At 42.3% G+C, this 26,422-nt stretch overlaps 1 protein-coding gene across 17 annotated transcripts in view; it reads right to left on the bottom strand.

The window, feature by feature from the left end:
* The window catches only part of RBM47 (RNA binding motif protein 47), a 107,722-nt gene that overhangs the window by 27,643 nt on the left and 53,657 nt on the right, over positions 1-26,422 (bottom strand). Inside the window, exon 1 of one of the 17 annotated variants that reach the window (XM_070757066.1) lies at positions 5,239-5,977. The exons of 15 other annotated variants lie outside the window; for them this stretch is intronic. The gene's annotated coding sequence lies outside the window, so the exon portion shown is untranslated. Of the gene's footprint in view, positions 1-5,238; positions 5,978-26,422 lie in introns of those variants that run through there. One more of the 17 variants, XM_070757057.1, reaches the window with a different exon arrangement.

Raw genomic sequence — 26,422 nt, 5'->3', positions numbered from 1 at the left:
TTTCCGAGGACTCGGGGCGGCTTACAACATATAATAAACAAAACGCCATTAAAAAATCCAATCATTCCATTCGCTCAGCATTCCCTCAACACATTCATTGGCCAGGGGGAAAGAATCTAATGGCCCCTAGCTTGGCAGCATCAATGAATCTTAAGACTCTTATGGAAGGTGAGGAGGGTGGGGGCAGTGTGAATTTCCAGGGGGAGCTGATTCCAGAGGGCTGGGGCCACCACAGAGAAGGCTCTTCCCCTAGGCCCCACCAAGCGACATTGTCTAGTTGATGGGACCTGGAGAAGGCCGATTCTGTGGGACCTGATTGGTCACTGGGATTCATGAGGCAGAAGGCGGTCCCGAAGTAATCTGGTCCGAGGCCATGTTGGGCTTTAGATGCTACCATGCAGATGCTACCAATTAAAAGAAATGTCACCGGTCATGTTTCAAAGAAACAAGATGTGATAACAAAAAGGCAGACCTGCAACCAATTTAAGAATCCTGTACAGGTACTTGTAGACCAAGGGTGTCAAACACAGGCCTGCAGGCCGAATCTGGACCATGGGGTGCTTAGATCTGGCCCACGAGGCTGCCCTAGTGGAGTACTGGCCCGTGGTGCCTCTGCTAGCAAAAACAGAGCTTGCTCATGAATTCCATTTTCACTGGCAGAGGGTTGCAGGAGGCTGTCACAGCTGAAAACGGAGCCCAGGAGCCCATTGTCAGGCCGAAGCCACCATTTGAGTTGGAGAGTTCGGCCTGCCACAAGCTAGAATGTAGAATGTATTCTAGAATGGTGGTGCTCCATCTATGGTCCGTGGACCCCACCGGGGGCAGGATGTCATCACAGAAGATCTGCAAAGGTGTGAAGAAATGTTATGATTTCAATCTAAAGTTAAATCTTGGCTGTCCGTGGCCATGGTGCATGGCCACAAAAATTTCTAGAGCAGGAGATCCTCAACTGTTAGTGCACCAGGGACCAGTTCAAGGGGCGCATTGGAGTTACCGTTACCGGTGCGCTGCGAACACAGCTTTGGCTGTCTTTAATTCTCAAGCATCCCCAGCGTGGTTTTGCTTCAGTGCATGCACAGGAAGCAAAAACTTGCTGAGATGTTCTGAGGGGATGCACGCCCGTGTGAGATTTTGGTGATTTTTTGCTTCTGCGCATGCACAGGAAGCAAAAAATCACCAAAATCTCACTCCCAGAATTCCCCCAGCCAAGCTCAGGAATTTTAAGATGGGTGGACTTCAGCTCCCAGAATTCCCTCAGCCAACCTCAGGAACTTTAAGATGGGTGGACTTCAACTCCCAGAATTCCCTCAGACAACCTGAGGAACTTTAAGATGGGTGGACTTCAACTCCCAGAATTCCCTCAGCGAACCTCAGGAACTTTAAGATGGATGAACTTCAATTCACAGAATTCCCTCAGCCAACCTGAGGAACTTTAAGATGGGTGGACTTCAACTCCCAGAATTCCCTCAGACAACCTCAGGAACTTTAAGATGGATGAAATTCAACTCCCAGAATTCCCTCAGCCAACCTCAGGAACTTTAAGATGGATGAACTTCAACTCCCAGAATTCCCTCAGACATCCTGAGGAACTTTAAGATGGATGAACTTCAATTCCCAGAATTCCCTCAGCCAACCTGAGGAACTTAAGATGGATGAACTTCAACTCCCACAATTCCCTCAGACAACCTCAGGAACTTTAAGATGGTGGACTTCGACTCCCGACTCCACCATTCAGTCAGAGATGAAGAAACTTTTCAGATGAGAAATGAAATGTTTTCAAAAGAAAGACCAAGAAAAAAAGGATATTTAGGAGAAGCACAACCTGGATGACTGAGGCCCCCCATAGAAACTCCATCAGTACTTCTTACGGATTAAAAAAAGGCAGCCTAAAAATGAGCAAGGCCTAAAATGTCAGCGTTTTGCTACGTTCAACTTCCTCCTTTCTGTCTTGCAAACTCACATGCGTTCAGTCACCCTGGCCTACACACACACACACACACACACACACACACACACACACGGGTTCTTTTTCACCTTGTGCTCAAAAGTCAAGTATTCTTGAGTTATTCATTAATTTAGCGTCCGGAGATCAGGCTCCCAATCGGCCTCTGCACAGAAGGGAAATCGGATCGACCGCTGGAGTGAAACTTATAATTACAGCTGTGGAAATTGTTACCAAATCGGCAAAACTGAGCCGAAGAGTGTGTGCCAATCCGGTTCCCTGACCTCTAACTTTACAAACCTTTGAACCCTCTGGCTGAAATGCTGAAACAAACATTTTCGGCTCTGGGGATCGACATTAGCTTCAGACATTTCAATGTCAGGCCGAAGCCATTGCTTGAGTTAGAGACTTTGCCCTGCCAATTAGCTTCGCCCAAGGTTCGTGCAGCTAGGCCCTCGACAAACAACGGTGCCTCTGAGTAGGCCGAAGTTTGAAATTACGATGCTAGAAACAGGGAGGGGATTTAGGACTGGTTATCACGCTTTACGACCGTCGAAGCAGCTCCATGGTCACGCAACCAAAATTTCGGACGCTAAGCAATTGGTTTCTATTTAAGATCATTGCAGTATTCCGGGAGTGGGGGTGTAATACGGTCCCCTTTTTTGTGACCTTCTGATGGACAAAGCCAACGGGGAAGAGGGATTCGCTGAACAGCCCTGTTATTAATTTAATAAATTGCAGTGATTCAAAATTTATTTAACTGTCTCTCTTAGCAGCAGAAGTTTTGGGCTGAGTTTTGGTCATATGTTGAGATCTCTCTCCCTCCCTCTCTCCCTCTCCCCCTCTCCCTCCCTTTCTTCTACCCTCTCTCTCCCTCTCTCCCCCCTCTCCCTCTCTTCTTTCTCCTTCTCTCTGTCTCTCTCCCTGTCCCCCTTCCCTCCCTCCTCTTCTCTCTCCCTCCTTCTCTCTCTCCCTCTCTCCCTCCCCCTCTCCCTCCCCCTCTCCCTCCCTCTCTCCCCGTGTTTCCCTCCCTCTTGGTCCCTCTCTCTCCATCTCTTTCTCCCACCCTCTCTCCCCCTCTCCCTCCCTTTCCCTCTCTTCCACACTCCCTCTATCTCCCTCTCCCTCCCTCTGTCTCTGTATCTCTCTTCCATCCTCTGTCCCTCTCTCTCCCCTTCTCCCCATCTCTTTATGCCTCTCTCTTCCTCTCCCTCCCTTTCCGTCTCTCTCCCCCACTCTCTCTCCCCCTCTCCTTTCTCCCTCTCTACCCCCCTCTCTCACTCACCCTTTCTACCTCTCTCTCTCCCTCTCTCTCCCCCCCTTCTCTCTCTATACCTCTCTCTTCCTCTCCCTCCCTTTCCGTCTCTCTCCCCCACTCTCTCTCCACCTCTCTCTCCTCCTCTCCCTCTCTCCCTCTCTCCCTGCTCTCTCACTCACCCTTTCTACCTCTCTCTCTCCCTCTCTCTCCCCCCTTCTCTCTCTATGCCTCTCCCTGCCTCTCCCTCCCTTTCCGTCTCTCTTTCCCTCTCTCTCCCTCTACCTCACTTTCTGTCTCTCTCTCCACCTCTCTCCCCTTCTCTCTCTCCCTCTCCCTTTCTCCCTCCCTCCCTGTCTCTCTCCCTCTCTCTCATATGGTAAAATCTTTTAACCATGCAAAAAATCCTTTCAAGAATATGCATATATTTAATGGGGTCCATCCGATATGAGGATAAATCACCTCTAATTTTAAAGTTGGGGAAAACATGCTTTTTTCTAAATAAGAAAAGTTAAGGCTTCATCCATTTTCTGAATGGACAGAAGTGAAATGCCAATTTTGAAATCTGGTCTTTGACTGGACCTGATCAATGAAATCAAGCACAGATCTAGAGACCTAAGTCCTTGAAAACTCAATGTTTTTCTGTAGCATAAGGCAACATCCTTAAAATATCCAGGCAGATCGTAGCCTACCTGTTAATCTTTTCAGAGGAACGGCGTGTGAATTAATGAAACATCGAGCTATTTCAGGACCTGTGTGCTCTTTTCCCTTGCTAAGAGAACTCAAATCACAACTATTTTCATATCAGAAAAGTGAAAATGTTCCATTAAATTATGAAACTATATGGAGACTTATTTCAAACAAGAAGCCAAAACTCTTCCTCTTTAGAATCTAAGAGCTTCCTTAAGAACTGAAAATGCTGGTTGGTTTTCTTTTATATTCATATAAGGAAGGGGTTTAAAAATGAAACCTTTACACACACATAAAAATAATTGAAGCAACTGGGGGTTCTTAAATCAACCACACCGGAGCGAGTTTTTCTTGACGCGAAGCTGAGATTTTTTATTTTTTTGCTATGGTGAAAGTCCCTTTTGAAACATTGAAAGTTCCTTTAAAAGTAACGCCCAGCACACTCGGTCAGTGCGGTAAGAAAACCTCAACAATCTTATTTTTATACAACCCAGCAACTCTGTTTTCACCGTCGTTCGGCATCAAAGGAACAAGTTAGCCTCCTTCAGTCCCCCCCCAAGCCCCCCAAAACGTAATAACACTTTTATTATTTCTGATTTTTAGGACCAATAATTCCATCAGATCGGCCTGAAAAAAAACAAACTAGTCCGTAAGATGAATAGTCTGGAGGACAGAAGGAAAAAGGGGGATATGATCGAAACATTTAAATATATTAAAGGGTTAAATAAGGTCCAGGAGGGAAGTGTTTTTAATAGGAAAGTGAACACAAGGACAAGGGGACACAATCTGAAGTTAGTTGGGAGAAGGATCAAAAGCAACGTGAGAAAATATTATTTTACTGAAAGAGTAGTAGATCCTTGGAACAAACTTCCAGCAGACGTAGTAGATAAATCCACAGTAACTGAATTTAAACATGCCTGGGATAAACATATATCCATCGTAAGATAAAATACAGAAAATAGTATAAGGGCAGACTAGGTGGACCAGGAGGTCTTTTTCTGCCGTCAGACTTCTATGTTTCTATGTTTCTAAGGAGAAACACAAAAAAAGCCAATTAAGCCCTGTTTTGCTTTGCTGGATTTCGAAGAACGCCAACTTGACATTAAGTCTGATTGAATTTTTCTTAAAAATTCCCATTGCATTTTTGAAGTGTTACTGAACCCTGTACACTCGCGTTGAAGTGGCTGGAGATTTCTCCTCCTTTTTCACTTTACCTTATCCTCAAATTCTTTTTTTCCTCTCTCTCTCCCTCCTAATCCCCCCCAAAATAACATATTAGAACAGACCAGAAGAACCCATGCATTTAACCTTAGCAATTTCATGAAGCGGACATTGGAAATTTTCCACTCACCTGCGCAGTTCCAGCAAAGCAGGTTAGGTCTACTTCTACCTTTGGCAGAATAGCTTTTCTTCCGCCAGTCACGAGGTCTGGCCAGCGTTATTATACAGGGATGCATATCGCTTTATTGGTCAATGAGCTTTGGTGATTTAAATTCCACGGGCCGAAGATTGCTAAGGGTGCCCAAGGAGGCAGGAGGAGGAGGAGGTGGGACCAGAAAGGACCAACTCCTACTCAAACCCATCCACCCTTCCGAGAAAGTTTGCCGCAGCACTTTGCAAAAATAATTGGGAAATCCATTTATAACAGATCAGGTTTTTTTAAAACAACAACAACAACTGTGGCTGTTTGAAGGAGGCAAGCTCACCGACATTTTCGAATTTATTTTCTCCCCACCCAGCCAGGAATGAGAAAAAATAAAATCCAATTTGGTAAAAGGGGAAGGAGAAAGGGGAAAAAAAGAAGAAGAAGAATGAATCATATACAAACAAGGTTTTTTTTTCCTGCACCACGGCTGTGCAAATAGTTGGTGTGACTCAAAACAGATAAGATGAGAAGGAGGAGGGATTTTTATTTGGCAGAGACCTTTGTTTTGGGAGAAAAAAAAATCCATTTTTATGCCAACTTTTAAGGGCATAATTCTACTCCACCAGCAGAACTTCAGCCTAACACACACACACACAAACCAGGAACTAAAACCAGCTCACGCCCCACTTCAGAGAGTTACAAAACTCCATGCCCGGAGTGACCCAGGATTAACTACTACTCAGCAAGAAAGCAGACGGGATAGATTTTATGAAGAATCTTCATAACCATGCCTTCCTGGAAACTGCAATTCACATCGTCAGAAATTTTTAAATGAAAGTTTTTCACTCTGTAAAAGACCTTGGAATACTCATATCAAATGACCTAAGTGCCAAAGCCCACTGCAACAACATCGCCAAAAAGACTTCAAGAGTTGTTATCTTAATCCTGTGTTGCGTAGCTTCTGCTCCGGCAATCTTATCCTACTAACCAGAGCATACAAAACCTTTGCCAGACCAATCCTTGAATATAGCTCATCTGCCTGGAACCCACACCACATTTTGGACATAAACATTCTAGAAAGCATCGTGAGATACTTTGCTAGAAGAGCCCTCCACTCCTTCACTCCACTTGCAACAGAATACCCTACGCAACTAGACTTACAATCCTAGGTTTAGAAAGCTTAGAACTACGTCGCCTTAAACACGACCTAAGCATAGCCTATAAAATCATCTGCTACAACATCCTTCCTGTCAATGACTACTTCAGCTTCAACCACAACAACACATGAGCACACAACAGATTCAAACTTAAAAGTAAACTATTCCAAACTCGACTGCAGGAAATACGACTTTACTAACTGAATAGTTGATGCATGAAACTCACTACCAGACTCTGTAGTATCATCACCTAACCCCTAAAACTTTACCCGTAGACTCTCCACTGTTGACCTCTCCCGATTCCTAAGAGGTCAGTAAGGGGCGTGCATAAGTGTACCAGCATGCCTTCCGTCCCCTGTCCTAACATTTTTTTTTTTTTTTTACTAGTATCATGAATATATTACTATATCTTTACGTACCTCCAATATGTACTTGACAAAACAAACAAATAAAAATAAAAATAAATAAATAAATACAGATAGCATTAGACTTACAACCTATTCAGCCTAGTGACCAAAGTGATAACGGTCATTGAAGAAAAAAAGTGACTTATCACCAATTTTTTCATACATTGTGATCTTTGCGGCATCTCCTGGTACCATTTTTTCACACTTACGACCAGTGCATAAGGTCGTCATGTGATCAAAATTCAGGCGCTCAACAAATGGCTCATAGTTATGACGGTCATAAAACGGGGTAGAATTTACTTCTTAACAACAGTCTCACTTAGCAATGGCAATTTGGAGCTGAACTGTATTCAACTGTGTACAACCTGTTGGTTAGTTGGAAAAGGCACTGTGAAATTTCTGATTTTTTTAAAAAAAATAATTTAACATTTAAAATTTTTTAAAAATTGCCTCCTATCCTAGATTGGAATGCTTCTTCTATTACAACATTGGCAAACAGGAAATATGAGTGACATAGGTTTGGTAGGGAAGGTTTGCCTATTTGCTGATGACTCTAAAGTAGGCAATAGAGTTGATATTCCTGGAGGCATCTGTAATACGGCAAATGATTTAGCTTTACTAGATAAGTGGTCAAAGCAATGGAAACTGCAGTTTAATGTTTCCAAATATAAAATAATGCACTTGGGGAAAAGGAATCCTCAATCTGAGTATTGTATTGGCAGTTCTGTGTTAGCAAAAAAAATTCAGAAGAGAAGGATTTAGAGGTAGTGATTTCTGACAGTATCAAAATGGGTGAACAGTGTGGTCAGGTGGTAGGTAAACAGAGTAGAATGCTTGGCTGCATAGTTAGAAGTATAACAAGCAGGAAGAGGGAGATTGTGATCCCGCTGTATAGAGCGCTGGTGAGACCCCATTTGGAATATTGTGCTCAGTTCTGGAGACCTCATCTACAAAAAGATATTGATCAAATTGAATGGGTACAAAGATGGGCTACAAAAATGGTGGAAGGTCTTAAGCATAAAACCTATCAGGAAAGACTTAATGAACTCAATCTGTATAGTCTGGAGGACGGAAGGGAAAGGGGGGACATCATTGAAACATTTAAATATGCTAAAGGGTTAAATAAGGTTCAGGAGGGAAGTGTTTTTAATAGGAAAGTGAACACAAGAACAAGGGGACACAATCTGAGGATAGTTGGGGGAAAGATCAGAAGCAACATGAGAAAATACTATTTTACCGAAAGAGTAGTAGATGCTTGGAACATACTTCCAGCAGACGTGGTTGGTAAATCCACAGGAACTGAATTTAAACATGCCTGGGATAAACATTCATTCATTCATTCATTCATTCATTCATTCATTCATTCATTCATTCATTCATTCATTCATTCATTCATTCATTCATTCATTCATTGGATTTGTATGCCGCCCCTCTCCGTAGACTTACTGTATATCCATCCTAAGATAAAATACAGGAAATATTATAAGGGCAGACTAGACGGACCATGAGGTCTTTTTCTGCCGTCAATCTTCTATGTTTCTATGAGACATTCGCGAAGTGGCCTTTGTCCTGTTTTACAACTATTCTCACCACCGTCGTTAAGCAAATCACCGCAGTTGAGAATTTCAGCAACCTGCTTGTTTTATGAACCTGGTGTTTCTCATTGACTTCGCCAGTCAAAGTTTTGACCATGGGGTTGCTACAATGGTAATTAAGTGTGAAACACAGTCGTAATATGCAAATATTGCATTGTTCTTAGTTTAAAACATTATAAAGTACACTTTCATTTTGGTGGAGGGGTTTGAATGTTGCTGGGTGGTGGGAGCACAGATCACTGAGCCCTCTTCTTTATGTAGTGTGTATGTGTTATTATTATAAAAAAATCAAACCCCACACTGATTGATTGATTGATTGGTTGGTTGGTTGGTTGATTGATCGATCCATCCATCCATCCATCCATCCATCCATCCATCCATCCATCCATCCATCCATCCATCCATCCATCCATCCATCCATTCAATTTTTATGCCGCTCTTGTTGATTCTTGTTGATTGTTGTTATCTTGTTGATTCTATATTTTATTTATTTATTTATTCAATTTTTATGCCGCCCTTCTCCTTAGACTCAGGGCGGCTTACAACATGTTAGCAATAGCATTTTTTAACAGAGCGAGTGTATTGCCCTCACAATCCAGGTCCTCATTTTACCCACCTCGGAAGGATGGAAGGCTGAGTCAACCTTGAGCGGGTGCTGAGATTTGAACCGCTGACCTACAGATCTACAGTCAGCTTCAGTGGCCTTCAGTATAGCACTCTACCTGCTGCGCCACCCCGGCTCTCTATACCATGGATTATGAGAATGTTCATGTTATAAAATTCTGGCAACAAATAGAAGAAATTATTTAAAAGATTTGGCCAAAAGAAAATAATATTTCTTCTAAATAATGTTTATTTTATTGTGGACATGATGATTTCTCAAGTAAACCTAAACTACTGCATATTCTATTGTTAGTTAGCAAAAAATGTCTACGGTGGGCATGGTGGAAGGCCAAATGAAACGACTCTTTTGTGTAGAACACTTAGAAGCAGAAAATTCCAAAAGCTAGTTCACAGCCCCATTCTTTAGAAAGTGAGGCGTTTTCTGAATATATACTTTACACCAGTGATTTTCAACCTTTTTTGAGCTGCGGCACATTTTTTATATTTACGAAACCTTGGGGCACATTGAGCGGGGGGAGGGTGGGGGCTAAAAAAAGTTTGGACAAATTTTTTTTCTCTCTCTCTTCCTCCCTTTCGCTCTATTTCTCTCTCCCTCCCTCTTTCTCTCCCTTCCTTCTTTCTCTCTCCATCCCTCTTTCTTTCTCTTCCTTCCTTCCTCTCTTTTTTGCTCTCTTTCTCTCTCCCTCCCTACCTCCCTCTATGTCTTTCTTTCTCTCTCTATCCTTCACTCCCTCTCTTTCTCTCTCTCTCTCTCTTGCTTTCTTTCTCTTGTTCTCTTTCTCTCTCTCTTGCTTTCTTTCTCTCTCTCTCTTGCTTTCTTTCTCTCTTGCTTTCTTTCTCTCTCTGAGCTTCGCGGCACACCTGACCATGTCTCACGGCACACTAGTGTGCCGCGGCACACTGGTTGAAAAACACTGCTTTACACAGAGAGAGTTGGACATAGTGATACGTCCATTCACTCTGACAGAATGGTATTTAAAAGAAAGGTTAAAAAGTTCCTTGGGGATACTCCAAATAACTTAAAGAGCAGATGATGAAGGAAGGAAAAATAATATGTTTGCTTCAAAAGGTAGGACTACAGTTCAAGTGTACGTTATATTTTGTATGTTTGCAGAAATATATGAATACAGTGTTCCCTCGATTTTCGCCGGTTCGAACTTCGTGGAAAGTCTATACCACGGTTTTTCAAAAATATCAATTAAAAATACTTTGCGGGTTTTTCCCGTATACCACGGTTTTTCTCACCCGATGACATCATATGTCATCACCAAACTTTCGTCTGCCTTTAATAAATATTTTTTTTAATAAACTTTAATAAATAAACATGGTGAGTAATAATCTGAATGGTTACTAAGGGAATGGGAAATTGCAATTTAGGGGTTTAAAGTGTTAAGGAAAGGCTTGTGATACTGTTCATAGCCAAAAATAGTGTATTTACTTCCGCATCTCTACATCGCGGAAATTCAACTTTCGCGGACGGTCTCGGAACGCATCCCCCGCGAAAAGCGAGGGAACACTGTATTCATTTCTGACAAGGAAGGGAATACTTCATAAGGACCTATAGAACTATAATTTCTTAGGAATCCAATGACTTGTGAATCAAAAACAATTTATTATATAACTGTGTAATTATTGTTTTGACACTTTGTCATGTTTTATAGTTGTTTGTAACATAAAATTTGAAAATAAATAAAAATACTTTTTTTAAAAAAAATTAAAAAAAATTTATTATTTAAAAAACGGTCGTAAGTCCCTTTGTCGGTGCTGTTGTAACCTTGAACGGTCACTAAATGAATCGTTGTAAGTCATGGACTATTGCATTGCTATTTTAGTAAAGAGCAAGGGGGTGTGTGTGTATTTGTGTGTTTGTGTGTGTATGCTCCTATGTGAAATGCGATTTCTCAGCCTACAAGAAGGCAAACAAACACCGCAATTTTAAAGAACTAACCTAAGTTTCTTATGAGACGTAACTTTGCACAGATGGACTTAGGTAAATATTAGCGAAGGTTAAAAACGAATTGCCCAAGTAGAATTTATTAATGCATTGGTTGCCGATCAGTTTCCGGTCACAATTCAAAGTGTTGGTTATGACCTATAAAACCCTTCATGGCACCGGACCAGATTATCTCCGGGACCGCCTTCTGCTGCATTAATCCCAGCAACCAGTCAGGTTCCACAGAGTGGGCCTTCTCCAGGTCCTGTCAACTAAACAATGTCATTTGGCGGGACCCAGGGGAAGAGCCTTCTCTGTGGCGGCCCCGGCCCTTTGGAACCAACTCCCCCCAGAGATTAGAATTGCCCCCACCCTCCTCACCTTTCGTAAACTTCTTAAAACCCATCTCTGCCGTCAGGCATGGGGGAACTGAGATATTCTTTCCCCCTAGGCCTTTACAATTTACGCATGGTATGTCTGCATGTATGTTTGGTTTTTATAATAAGGGGTTTTTTAAAGTTATTTTAGTATTGGATTGGATTGTTACATGCTGTTTTTATCGTTGTTGTTAGCCGTCCCGAGTCTACGGAGAGGGGCGGCATACAAATCCAATAAATAAATAAATTAGATCTAGAAATACTTCAAAAAAGCTGTAAGATCAATTAGTTTGTTTTGGTGTATGTATTTTTTTGTAATTTTTTTTGTTGGCTGTTTTTAACAAAAAAAACCCCTTAATAATTTTTTTTAAAACCTTGTCAGTTTTAACTAACTGATATTAAAACTTGTCCATTCAGCAAGGCTAAAAACACTTCAGCCAGCAAATGGAAAGAAAGGGGGAGAGAAACAGCCAATTCTGAAATATGACAAATTATCAAAGGTTGTGGGTCTTCCTCCCACACACAAGGTTTAAAGGACAAATGCAGAGGCATGACAATTCGGACTCCCCTTTTAGAATAAGCAATTGGAAGCAGGAAGAAGTTTTGGGCTATCATTTCACCACAATCAAAGATGATTTTGAAACATGGTTCCAAATGGTTGCGGCGGTCAGCACAATTCCTGGGTCAGCCAACTTAGCAAAATTTATTTCACAGAGTATGTGTGTGTATATTTTTGGGAAGATTCTTTGTAGCCAGAGTCTGTTCCCTATTCTCAATATAAAATGTTCTTATTTACTGACCCCTCGCATCCTGGACATAAACTGTTTCAAGCTCTGGCAATCTCACACTACTTACCAGAACGTACAAAACTTTTGCCAGACCCATCCTCGAATACAGCTCATCTGTTTGGAACCCATATCGCATCTCGGACATTAACACCCTTGAAAATGTCCAAAGATACTTCACCAGAAGAGCCCTTCACTCCTCCACTCAAAATAGAATACCCCACGAGACTAGACTTTCAATCCTGGGCCTAGAAAGTTTAGAACTAAGACGCCTTAAACAAGATCTAGGTATTGCCCACAAGATCATATGCTGCAACGTCCTGCCTGTCGGCGACTACTTCAGCTTCAACCACAACAACACAAGAGCACACAACAGATTTAAACTTAACATTAACCGCTCCAACTTGACTGTAAAAAATATAACTTCAGTAACCGAGTTGTTGAAGCATGGAACTCATTACCGGACTCCGTAGTGTCATCCCCAAACCCCCAATAATTTATCCTTAGATTATCTATGGTTGACCTATCCAGATTCCTAAGAGGTCAGTAAGGGGCGAGTACAAGTGCACTAGAGTGCCTTCCGTCCCCTGTCCTATTGCTCTCCTGTATCTCCTATACCTTTCTTCTATTCCTATATCTCTTCTTCTATTCTTTCATTGATATGTTCTATTACTATATCTTCTTTTCTATTATTTCTTAGATATATTTTACTATGAGTATCTCCTCTACAACCTTCATCATGTATTTTACTATGTGTATATAGATATAGACCCACTAAAACCCTCATTGTGTATTGGACAAAATGAATAAATAAATAAACTCCTACCCTCAAAACGTCACTACAGAGCACTGCACACCAAGACAACTAGACATAAGAAGAGGGTTTTTTTCCCTGAACGCCATCACTCTGCTAAACAAATCATTCCCTAACACTGTCAAACTATTCACTAAGTCTGCACTACTATTGCTACTAGTTTTTTCTCATCATTCCTATCACTCATCTCCTCCCACTTATGACTATATGACTGTAATTTGTTGCTTGCATCCTTAAGATTTTTATTAATATGGATTGTTGCCTCATTGCGTATTTGATTCCTATGACAATCATTAAGTGTTGTACCTCATGATTCTTGACAAATGTATATTTTCTTTTTATGTAGACTGAGAGCATATTCACCAAAGGCAAATTCCTTGTGTGTCCAATCACATTTGGCCAATAAAGAATTCTATTCTATTCTAATAAAGAATTCTTTTGCCAGACCCATCCTTGAATACAGTTCATCTGTCTGGAACCCATACCACATCTCGGACATCAACACCCTTGAAAATGTCCAAAGATACTTCACCAGAAGAGCCCTTCACTCCTCCGTTCGAAACAGAATACCCTACGAAAGCAGACTATCAATCCTAGGTCTAGAAAGCTTAGAACTACGTCGCCTAAAACACGATCTAAGTATTGCCCCCCCACCCCTGCCCCCCCACCTGTAGCGGGTTGCATCCCGATTGCGAAAATGCAGCTGCATACACAGCTCCAGCTGACTGGCGGGCAGGTGTGTGCGTCGGCACAAAATACCTTACTCCACCAGACTTGGAAATTCTTGGTTTAGACAATTTACAACTCCGTCGTCTCCGTTCCGACTTAATTATAGTTCATAAAATCATATAACAAAATGTCCTACCTGTTAACGACTACTTCACCTTCAACCGCAACAACACACGACCACGAAATCAATTTAAACTAAATGTCAATCGCTCCAAACTTGACTGCCAAAAATACGACTTCAGCAACAGAGTAATCAACGCCTGGAATGCACTACCTGATTCTGCCGTTTCTACTCCTAACCCCAAAACCTTTAACCTTAGACTATCCACAATTGACCTCTCCCCCTTTCTAAGAGGTCGGTAAGGGGCGTGCATAAGCGCACCACTGTGCCAACCGTCCCTGTCCTATTGTCTTCGCTAATATTTATCTAAGTCCATCTGTGCAAAGTAATCATCTTTGTCGCTCTTCTCTGCACTCTTTCTAGAGTCTCTACATCCTTTTTTGCACTGTGGAGACCAAACCTGAATGCAGGATTGGAAATGTGTGGCCTTACCAAGGCCTTATAAAGTGGTATCCCGCTATATAGAGTGCTGGTGAGACCACATTTGGAATACTGTGTTCAGTTCTGGAGACATCACCTACAAAAAGAGATTGACAAAATTGAATGGGTCCAGTGAGGAGCTACAAGAATGGTGGAAGGTCTTAAGCATAAAACGTATCAGGAAAGACTTCATGAACTCAATCTGTATAGTCTGGAGGACAGAAGGAAAAGGGGGGACATGATCGAAACATTTAAATATGTTAAAGGGTTAAATAAGGTCCAGGAGGGAAGTGTTTTTAATAGGAAAGTGAACGCAAGAACAAGGGGACACAATCTAAAGTTAGTTGGGGGAAAGATCAAAAGCAACATGAAAAAATATTATTTTACTAAAAGAGTAGTAGATCCTTGGAACAAACTTCCAGCAGACGTGGTAGATAAATCCACAGTAACTGAATTTAAACATGCCTGGGATAAACATATATCCATTGTAAGATAAAATACAGTAAATAGTATAAGGGCAGACTAGATGGACCATGAGGTCTTTTTCTGCCGTCAATCTTCTATGTTTCTATGTATTAACACTTCACATGATCTTGATAAGTTTTGACAACCTCACAAAAGAGGGAAATTTTTAAACAAAAGAGTCTTAGAAATCAGCGGTCAAACCAAGATGGCGTTTAATTCTTCTAACTGTCAGGAAATTTCTTGTTAGTTCTAGGCTGGATCTGTTACTGTCCTTGATTCGGTTTCTGCCCGTTGCTTCTCGTTCGGATGTTTAAAAAGCAAGCAGGGAGAAAAGCCGCCATCTTAGGGAGTCAAATGTTTAGCAAGATGGAGAATACAACTTCAGCATTTCACCGTGTCCATTGAAGGAAATTCTTGGAAGGCTACAATATTATCTGAAAGAGCCGTCCACATTTTGCAGTTTACAAACACAAAGACTCATGCACAAACAAATGAAGGCTACCCACCTCCTTCTTTCTGGGAGACCTGCCAACTCGGTTAGGACAATGTAACAAAAAAAATTAATGTTGTACAGTATTTGCAAATATGTGCTTGCAGCATGTGAAGAAATGCAGGTCGGACGCAGCTGGAGAGTAAGGGACATCGTTCCACAAGCTTACTATATATCTGAAGTTGTATTGGACTTCCAAGGCCCCTTCCAACTCTATTCAGACCTTTAAATTTCTAGGCTCTGTCACAGGGGTGGGCAATTAATTTTGCCATGGGGCCACATGAAAAATTGGGACGGTTTTAGAGGGCCGGATTAATATAATTAACTCAGTTCTACCCAATACTGTATATTATTGGGTTGAACTGAGTTAATTATATTATAATTATAATTATAAATTATAATTATATATTATGTTATGTTATCTATATTATATTATATATATTACACAGGGCAAAACCCGAACTCAGAACAATCTACATATATATATATATATATATATATATATATATATATATATATATATATATATAATTACCGATATACAATATATATATATAATTACCGATATATATATATATCAAATGTTTTTAGCTGGAATTTTAAAATTAAGGGCGACTAGGATGGTCCCATTTCGGCCTTGTTCTGGCCTCATCAGCTAGCCACACCCTTCCTTACTGGAAGAAAAATAGACATGTAGTAATATATATAAGGGTAAAGTGAACTTAAGAGGAGAGGATATATGAAAGAAAGAAAATATATATGATAAGTGAGAGAAAGGAAAGACAATTGGACAGGGGACGAAAGGCACACCAGTGCACTTATGTACGCCCCTTACTGGCCTCTTAGGAACCTGGAGAGGTCAATCGTGGAGAAATGTTGGGGGTTAGGGGTTGACACAATTGAGTCCGGTAATGAGTTCCATGCTTCGATAACTCGATTGTTGAAATCATATTTTTTACAGTCAAGTTTGGAGCGTTTCGTATTAAGTTTGAATCTGTTGCGTGCTCTTGTGTTGTTGCAGTTGAAGCTGAAGTAGTCATTGACCGGTAGGACGTTGCAGCATATGATCTTGTGGGCAATACTCAAATCGTGTTTTAGCCGCGGTAGTTCTAGGCTTTCTAGGCCCAGGATTGTTAGTCTATTTTCGTAGGATATTCTGTTTCGAGTGGAGGAGTGAAGGGCTCTTCTGGTGAAATATCTTTGGACATTTTCAAGGATGTTGATGTCTGAGATGTGGTATGGGTTCCAGACAGATGAGCAGTAGTCTAGGATGGGTCTGGCAAAAGTTTTGTAGGCTCTTGTAAGTAGTGTGAGATTGCCTGAGCAGAAGCTGCGTAGGATCAGGTTAACAACTCTAGAAGCTCTTTTGGCGATATTGTTGCACTGGGCTTTAGCACTTATATAATAATTATATAATAATTATATATTATAATTATATTATAATTATTAATTGCCCACCCCTTCCTTCCTTCCTGGTTCCCTTCATTTCTCCTTCCTTCCTTCTCCAGATGGAGAGAAGCTTCTGTCTCTCTGATTTTCTCTGCCTTTTATTTCTGCTTTGGAGCAGTTCTTTACTTCTCTTTCAAAATATTCCTTTCAGCTGCCTCTCTTCAACTGACCTACATTGTCAGTTGAGAAAACATAGTGGAGGCTTTGCCTGAAAGTAGCTTTGGATTCCTTTTCTTCCTCCCCCCCCTTTTCCCCTCTGAGAGGTGGGGTGGGGGGGTGTTGCTTTAAATTTCTTGGAAAGGCCAATGAATCCAATGAACAATTTAAAAATGACCATTTATTGGACTTTTGCAAAAGGGCATGGAAAGAGCATTTCTCCTTCTCTCTTCCTCCCTCCATTTCTCCTTCCTTCCTCCTTCCATTCTTCCTTCCTTCCTTCCTCCCTCCATTTTTCCTTCCTTCCTTCCTCCCTCCCTCCCTCCCTTCCAACCTCTGCGGGCTGGTCATAGACAACTGGCGGGCCGCATCCGGCCCCCGGGCCACACTTTGCCCAGGTCTGTTCTATCATATCTCAAGGCCAAAAATGTTCACCTAACATCAAAAACGTCATCAAAAAAAGCACAACAAAGAATGTTCTTTCTGCGCCAACTCAGGAAACTCAAACTGCCCAAGGAGCTGCTGATCCAGTTCTACAGAGGAATCATTGAGTCTGTCATCTGCACCTCCATAACTATCTGGTTTGGCTCTGCAACCCAACAAGACCAACACAGACTTCAGAGGAGAATCAGAACTGCAGAAAAAACAATGGCTGCCAACCTGCCTTCGATTGAGGATCTGTAGATTGCACGAGTCAAAAAGAGGGCTGTGAATATATTGACTGACCCTTTGCATCCTGGACATAAACTGTTTCAACTCCTACCCTCAAAACGTCACTACAGAGCACTGCACACCAAGACAACTAGACACAAGACCTTTTTTCCCCAAACGCCATCACTCTGCTAAACAAATACTGTAATTCCCTCAACACTGTCAAACTATTTACTGAGTCTGCACTACTATTACTACTAGTTTTTTTCCTCATCATTCCTATCACCCATTTCCTCCCACTTATGACTGTATGACTGTAACTTGTTGCTTGCATCCTTCAGATTTTTATTAATATTTTATTAATATTTATTAATGTTTCTTGATTGCTTATTTGACTCCTATGATAATCATTAAGTGTTGTACCTCATGATTCTTGAAAATGTATCTTTTCTTTTATGTACACTGGGAGCATCTGCCCCAAGGACAAATTCCTTGTGTGTCCAATCACACTTGGCCAATAAAGAATTCTCTTCTCTTCTCTCCAAGCTTCGGTAAATTTCATATTTCTCCATCACATAATATTTGGGCCTCTCCTAATTGTACCAAGTGAAATATTCAAAGCCATCTTTATCCTTTGGCTGGGTCGATTATGATCACCAACACTGTCAATCAAAAGAACGGGCACATTTCCAATTCCTCAGCATCCTTGATCAGACAACATCTTACAGTACAAAATGGGGAATCGGGCCAAAGCGAGAAAATGAATAATAATTTGGCCAGGAAAGAATATTTGTGGCTCAAGTCTTGAACTCTGGGGTCCTTGGTGCTCTCGGATCTTCATGGTTGTCTTTCATGACCCAACTAGGTAACATAGAAGGGAGGAGGGTTTGAAGGGAGGAGGGGAAGAAGGAGGACCAGGAAAAGGAGGGGGGGAAGAGGAGGGGGAGGAGGAAGAAGAAGAATAGGAGGAGGCGGAGGAAGAGTAGAAGAGGAAGACAAAGAGGAAGAAAAAGGAGGAGGGGGAGGAGAAGGGGAAGGAGAAAAAGAGGAGGAGGAGGAGAGGAAGAAGAAGAAGAAGAAGAAGAAGAAGAAGAAGAAGAAGAAGAAGAAGAAGAAGAAGAAATAATAGTAGAAGATGATGACTGGGGTCTTTGATGCTCTCAGAACTTAGGGATTTTCTGGCAGACATTTCATGACCCCACCAGGTAACAGCTAGAAGGGAATAATTTTTGTGAGGTGGTGGTGAGGAGAGTTGGTGCTTTCTGAGTTCGCTGGTTTTATTGCAAAACACTGCCTAAGTAGACATCCTCAATGCTAGAGAGCAAACCTCACTCCTTTCTAGCATTGACGACGGCAGAACATCAGGTAACTAGCCATTTGTCTGAAGCGCTATAAGGTCCCAATCAGGGGTTGGGCTAGAAGATCTCCAAAGTCTTTTCCAACTCTGTTATCCTGACATATTCCACAATGGTTTGGAATTCAAATCTCTGAAAAGAGGGCCTAGCAGAGGCCCAACCTAGGCGAGCAACAACAAGGAGGTTGATCATTCACTTCTTCGAAAATTATTAGCCGGTCAGTCAAGACCGCAACCGAGTTGAAACAAAACAACCCTGGAAATGAACGCCTCGCTCGCTCTGAACTCTCTCCCCTCCAAAAAAACGGTGAAGCTTGTCGTCCTCAAAACAACGCTGAGGTTGTTGGCAAAGGGCAAAGGTTGTCAAAGGGCAAAGGTTGTCAAAGGGCAAAGGGGAAAGAACAAACCACCAGCGACTTTTAATATGCGTAGGGGGAAAGCAGTGTTGGGCTGTACCTGGTACGGGGGGGGGGATTGGCGATCCGTTAGAAAAAAATGAAGATACGTTCACATTTCTGTCCCCTGACAAATGCATGCCTGAGATTTCACTCCTGCACATGCGCTCGAAGCGACATCTCATGCGATTTTGTTGATTTTCGCCAATTTTTCACTTCTATGCATGCGTGTAAGCAAAAAGATCGGCGAAAAACGCTGAAATCACCTGAGATTTTGCTTTGGGCGCATGCACAGAAGCGAAAACTCACATCTGTCTGGAACCTGCTCATCTGTCTGGAACCCATGCCACATCTCAGACATCAACACCCTTGAAAATGTCCAAAGATATTTCACCAGAAGAGCCCTTCACTCCTCCACTCGAAACAGAATATCCTACGAAAATAGACTAACAATCCTGGGCCTAGAAAGCCTAGAACTACGTCGCCTAAAACACGATCTGAGCATTGCCCACAAGATCATATGCTGCAACGTCCTACCAGTCAATGACTACTTCAGCTTCAACCGCAACCACACAAGAGCACGCAACAGATTCAAACTTAATACGAACCGCTCCAAACTTGACTGTAAAAAATATGATTTCAACAATCGAGTTATCGAAGCGTGGAACTCATTGCCGGACTCTATTTTGTCAATCCCTAATCCCCAACATTTCTCCCTTAGACTCTCCACGATTGACCTCTCCAGGTTCCTAAGAGGCCAGTAAGGGGCACTGGTGTGCCTTTCGTCCCCTGTCCAATTGTCTTTCCTTTCTCTCACTTATCATATACATTTTCTTTCTTTCATATATCCTCTCCTCTAAGTTCACTTTACCCTTATATATATTACTACATGTCTATTTTTCTTCCTATGCATTTGTGTATTGGATGAATGAATGAATGAATGAATGAATGAATAAATAAATAAATAAATAAATAAATAAATAAATAAGTGGGGGCGTGTGCAGCCATGCTGGCCCTGGGAAGCACTGAAGAGGCATACTGGTAGATGCCTGAGATAGCGGCCCTTCGCTGGGACACCCCTCCCGGACCGATAGCAACCTACCACTGGGATGGCCAAAGGAACAAAGCTGTTACACACTTTGGGAGTCCTGTTATAAATACCTCATAATTTCCTCTCAGAGAGCAGCAAGAGAAAACAGATAATGGAGAGCAGTAGGCCGAAGCCATCGTTTGAGTTAGAGACTCATTTCTCGGATGTTTACTGGAACGCTGACAGAGAGAGTGTGCGCACACATCTTTCTGCCCCCCAATGCAAGCACACGAGATTTCGCTTCTACGCATGTGGAGCAAGCGAAATCTCACACAAGTACGCTCGCGTATGTAAGATTTCTCTGATTTTTGGCATTTTTTGCTTCTGCGGATGGGTGCGCACTCAAGAGAATTGAAGCTGCGTGCACAGCCAGTAATGGGCTGCTGCCCCCATGGGGGAGGGCGCAATGGGGATAGTAAGTTTATGCACCATTTATTGAATACTTAATAGTGTTTTTTTATTGTCTTTCCTTCTCTAGTACCTTCGTATGATCCTTAATTACTTTTAAAATAGGGAATAATTGAATAGTATGTTTTTATCATGATCTAGAACTGAACTTTTATAGCAATGAAAGAAAATCGAGCTACTTGCCTAATCTGTTCTCATATTGAACCTTGTGGGTTCAGGACAAAACCTGAAAATGTTCCTGTGCTCCTCAACAAACGATGCTGTCTATCATTCGTCCTTTTTGGGGCTATTCAACTAATGGGACTTAATCAACTGAAAAAAGAGTCCAAGCATCTATTGGAAAAGTTATCTAAGCCACTCCCACCCAGTCACATGACCTTTATAATAATAATAATAATAATAATAATAATAATAATAATAATAATAATAATTTATTAGATTTGTATGCCGCCCCTCTCCGAAGACTCGGGGCGGCTCACAACACGATAAAAACAGTATTATACAGGCACAAATCTAATATTAAAAAAAACCTAAAAACCCTATCATAATTAAAAGCCATCAGCACATACATACCAAACATAAATTATAATAAGCCTGGGGGAAAGGTGTCTCAAATCCCCCATGCCTGGCGGTATAGGTGGGTCTTTAAGCCACCCTTTGGTCACATGATTGGCAAGGCACTCCCACCTGGTCACATGGCTGGCAAGCCACTCCTTCCCGGTCACGTGACCCTCAAGCCACACCCACAAAACAAGCCATGGCATCAGCGCGGCAGTAAAAATGTTGGCAGGCCCATCACTGCGCGCAGTGCATCGATAGCAACATTAATAGCAATCCATTCCTGCTTACAATCGTCACAGCATCCCCGTGGTCATGTGATCAATATTCAGACCCTTGGCGACTGATTCACATCTACCTAACAGGGAAGGACTATTACAATTGTAAAAGGCAAGAGCCATATTTAATTTTTCTCTAAAACACCTGCCTTTTTGTTCTGCATAGCTATGGTGCCAGTAGAATAGAGTAGTGTACACCAATAATTATCTCTAAGATTTATCTCTGATATTTAGACCCGTCAATAATTCAACCCTGCCCATAAATCAGTATTTCTCAACCTTGAAAGATGTGGGGGACCTCAACTCCCAGAATACTCCAACCATTCAATTTCAGTTAATCGTGTCATTTCTATTGCTATAAACCAGTGGTTCTCAACCTGGGGGTCGGGACCCCTTTTGGGGGTCAAATGACTGTTTCACAGGGGTTGCCTAAGACCATGGGGGAAAAAAACAAATTTCCTCTGCTGTTAGGAACTAAAGCTTCTATTTTGGTGCCTTGAAACCTATTTTTATAAACCGACCAGACTTTTACAGTGGGAGTGTCCCTCTGACCTTCTTGCCAATCAGCTTAAAGCTCTGTTGGGAGGATTGGCGCCAGACTTATGGTTGGGGGTCACCACAACACAAGGAACTGTATTAAGCAGTTGCGGCATTAAAAACCTTTAGAACTGCTGAGTCTAAACTCCTTGCCCGTCTTCATAACTTGTGAAACCCAACAACGCTGCATTTCACTTCTCCAAATCTATTCCTGACTCAACCCCTGTAAAGAGTGACTTACAAGGAAGTGATAAGAGGCCAGCTACTCCTATTTTCTCTGATGGAAAATGCAGAATTGCTGAGTCCCTTTTACATTCTGTTACTACTCTATGTTCCTCCCTCCTTGCATGTCAGTATATTTTACAGCTTGTTTAAACAATATTTGTGGTGTGTTTCTTAAATTTCTCATGCTCTTTGCCCTTACGGCTGGCCCGTTCACACATTTTTCTCCACTGGTCGACCTGTCTCCTAGAATTTGAATAAGAGACCTAAAGAATAACCAAGTTGGAAGGGACCTTGGAGGTCTTCTAGTCCAACCCCGTGCTACAGCATAAGAACATAAGAAGAGCCATTCTGAATCAGGCCAAAGCCCATCGAGTCCAGCATTCTGTGTCCCACAGTGGCCCACCAATTGTCTATAGGGATCTTGAGCAGAAAGAGAAGGCAAGACCCTCCATTTCCCTTGACCCCAAACAAATGGTACCCAAGGGAATCCTGCCTGCCTCAACCAACATAGGGGCGACACATAGACATCCGTTTCAATCACTACCAATGATACACTAACCCTCCATGAATCTGTCTAATCCTGCCTTGAAGCTATCCAGACCGACAGCTATCACAACCTCTTCTGGAAGTGAATTCCAGTAAACCAAAGACCTTCTGGGTGAAGAAATGTTTCCCTTTATTTGTCCTCAATTTCTTACCTATGAGTTTAGGGAGTGCCCCATCTTCCTAGTATTGTGTGATAGAGAATTCTTCTCTATCCACCTTTTCTACCCCATGCATGATTTTATACACTTTGATCAAGTCACCCCTTAAACGCCATCTTTCAAGGCTGAAGAGACCAAAGCATTGCAACCTGGTTTCATAAGGGAGGAGCTCCATTTCCTTGATCATTTTTGTTGCCCTTTTTTGCACCTTTTCCAGTTCCATTCTATCCTTCTTGAGGTCAAGTGACCAGAACTGTACACAGTACTCCAAGTGTGGTCTCACCATCGATTTGTACAGAGGCAATACAACACTTACCCACTTATTTTCGATTCCCTTCCTAATCATGCCAAGTATGGAATTTGCTTTGTTTTACCGCTGCTGCGCACTGGGTTGACATCGTCATTGAGCTGTCCACCAAAACCCCAAGATCCCTTTCTTGGGTTGTCTCAGAAAGCTTGGTCCCCATCAGTTGGTAGATATACAGGTAATTGGTGTGCCTTGCCCCGATATGCATAACTTTGCACTAACTTTTCTGCAACTTAGCAGAAATACTGTATCAGGGATGACAAACCTTTTTTGGTTCGCGTGCCAAAGGGTGTGTGTGTGGGTGTGCTAGCATGCGTGCATCCCTCCCCCCCACGCATGCACAACCCCCGCATGCGCGCAGGCTTTTCTGAAGCCTGGTAGGTGCAAAAAAATGCCCAAACGGGCAAACCAGAAGTTCGGGAAAACGTACTTCCGGTTTGCCATTGTAATGTTTTTTGCACTCCAGAGGGTTCAAAGAAGCTTCCTGAAAGTCCAGAGTGCAAAAAACAGCACAATGGGCAAACCGGAAGTTCAAAAAACACACTTCCAGTTTGCTCATTGTGCTGTTTTTTGAACTACGGGGCTTCCCTGAATCCTCCAGAGTACAAATAACAACACAACGGGCAAACCAGAAGTTCAGAAAATATACTTCCGGTTTGCCCATTATGCTGTTTTTTACATTCCGGGGCTTCAGGAACTTCCTTGAACCCTCCAGAGTGCAAAAAATCAGTACAACGGCAAAACGGAGGTGCGTTTTTCTGGTTTATCCATTGGGGGAATCTTTCCCAACGCCGAAAATCAGCTGGCCAGCGCGTGCTGGAGCTGAAACATGGCATCATGTGCTCTCCAATATGGCTCCATGTGCCACCTGTGGCACGCATGCCATGGTTTCTCCATCATGGTTATAAGGAATCTTTGACTTATGACCATAATTGAACCCAACATTTATGTATGTATGTATGTATGTATGTATGTATGTATGTATGTATGTATTCATTCATTCATTCATTCATTCATTTATTTATTTATTTATTTATTTATTGGATTTGTATGCCGCCCCTCTCTGTAGACTCGGGACAGCTAACAACAGTGATAAAAACAGCATGTAAAAATCCAATACTAAAACAGCTAAAAACCCTTGTTATAAAACCAATCATACATACAAACATACCATGCATAAATTGTAGAAGCCTAAGGGGAGAGAGTATCTCAGTTCCCCCATGCCTGATGGCAGAGGTGGAATTTATTTAATTTAATTTATTTATTTAATTTGTCATGCAAATATAGTATTGTATTGTAGTATGTTTAACATAATATAAGTATAAAGTAGAGATAGAAAAGATAAAAACACATTAGGACAGGAACGGTAGGCACAAAGGTGCACTTATGCACGCCCCAAATTTACAAAATTTGCATCGGTAAGCGAAGCATTTATTAAGTTGGGCTTTGCCCACACACACACACACACACAATCTTTCTTGCATTGTGGTGATCGAAACTGGATGCAGTACTCTAGCTGTGGTCTAACTAAGGCATTATAGAGTGGTAGTAGGACCTCCCTAGTCCTAGATTGTATCCCTCTGTTGATGCAATTTTTTTGGCTGTCGCTGCATATTGCTGACTCATTGCTGACCAAGACTCCAAGATCCCCATGTCAAGGTTCCAGGTAGCATCCAAGCTAAATCAGAATCCAAGTCAAAGTACTTCCTCAAAGTTCAAATTTATCACCGGAGTCATCCTGGCACCTCCACTGGGTTTCCCACCGAGTTGAAAGTTCACCTCCCCTGTCCCCCCACCAAAAAACTTTGTCACGTTGCCCACTCAGATTATGCCAGCGTGGCCAGTCCTCCTTCCGCTTCCGCCCAGGTGGGTGGGCATAGGATGGCCTTGAACCCCTCGAAAGAATGCTTTGTGGCTGCATCTGTTCCCTTATGAAAAATCACCCAAAATTCCCATAAACATCAGGCCTTCTACAGGTAGTGTGGCAAGCCGTTAATTTCTCACCAACTTCTGCACCAACTTCTTGACACCTTCTCGCAGTCACTACTCACTATGGCCTTCAGCCACGGGTGATAACACAGCGTGGATCTCCCATTGTTGATTCTGCCTTTAAATAAACAGGGGCGATGGGCGTAGGGCACCCTCATTTAATTGTGCAATTAGGTGACGCGGGACTTTAGTTGCCTTAAGTGGAGTTAAGCGACAGATCTTGATGACAGATTTTTTTCAAGCTTTCCGCCACGGCTTTATTGCAGCTCCTCCCTTGACCCAGGAATCCAAGCCTTTTACACCCTTGAGGAACCCAGAACTTCCTGTTAGGAGTAAGCCAATGCACGTTTGCACATAGTCATAGTCATTCAAATGTGCTTGGTTTCTGCTTAAAGAAACACAACAATATTCACACTCCCTGGATTACTCTCCCCAAAGAAGATTCTTTTACTTCATTTGCTCCCACCAAATACAGTGGTATCTCTGCCTACGAGCGCCTCTACTTGCGAACTTTTCTAGATAAGAACCGGGTGTTCGAGATTTTTTTACCTCTTCTCAAGAACCATTTTCCACTTACAAACCTGAGCCTCCAAAACTGTAACCGGAAAAGGCAGGGAGAAGCCTCCATGGAGCCTCTCTAGGAATCTCCTGGGAGGAAACAGGGCCGGAAAAGGCGAGGAGAAGCCTCCGTGGGGCCTCTCTAGGAATCTCCTGGGAGGAAAAGGGGCTGGAAAAGGCAGGGAGAAGCCTTCGTGGGGCCTTTATAGCAATCTCCTGGGAGGTTGCTCTAGAGCCTAGACAAATAGCAATGGGGTAATCGACTTTCACTCGTAACGTCTGACCAGGGTTCAAGTTTTCTCCCCACATTTGTAGACATCCTCAGTTTTCCTATCCTATTAGCCAACTCATCACAGTCAACTTGTCATGGCTTAATCACCATGGTCAACTCATCATGGCCAATTCGCTGTGGCCAACTCATCATGGCCAACTCACCCTGATCAACTCCCTATGTCCAACTTGTCATGGCCAACTTGCCATGGTCAACTCACTACAGCCAACTCATCATGGCTAACTTGTCATGGCTAACTCACTATGGTCAACTCTGGGCATCTAACTTGTCATGGTCAACTCATTATGGCCAACTCATTACG

Source organism: Erythrolamprus reginae, chromosome 7 (assembly GCF_031021105.1).
Source record: "Erythrolamprus reginae isolate rEryReg1 chromosome 7, rEryReg1.hap1, whole genome shotgun sequence".
Taxonomy (NCBI): domain Eukaryota; kingdom Metazoa; phylum Chordata; class Lepidosauria; order Squamata; family Dipsadidae; genus Erythrolamprus; species Erythrolamprus reginae.
This window is presented reverse-complemented; position numbering and strand designations above follow the sequence as displayed.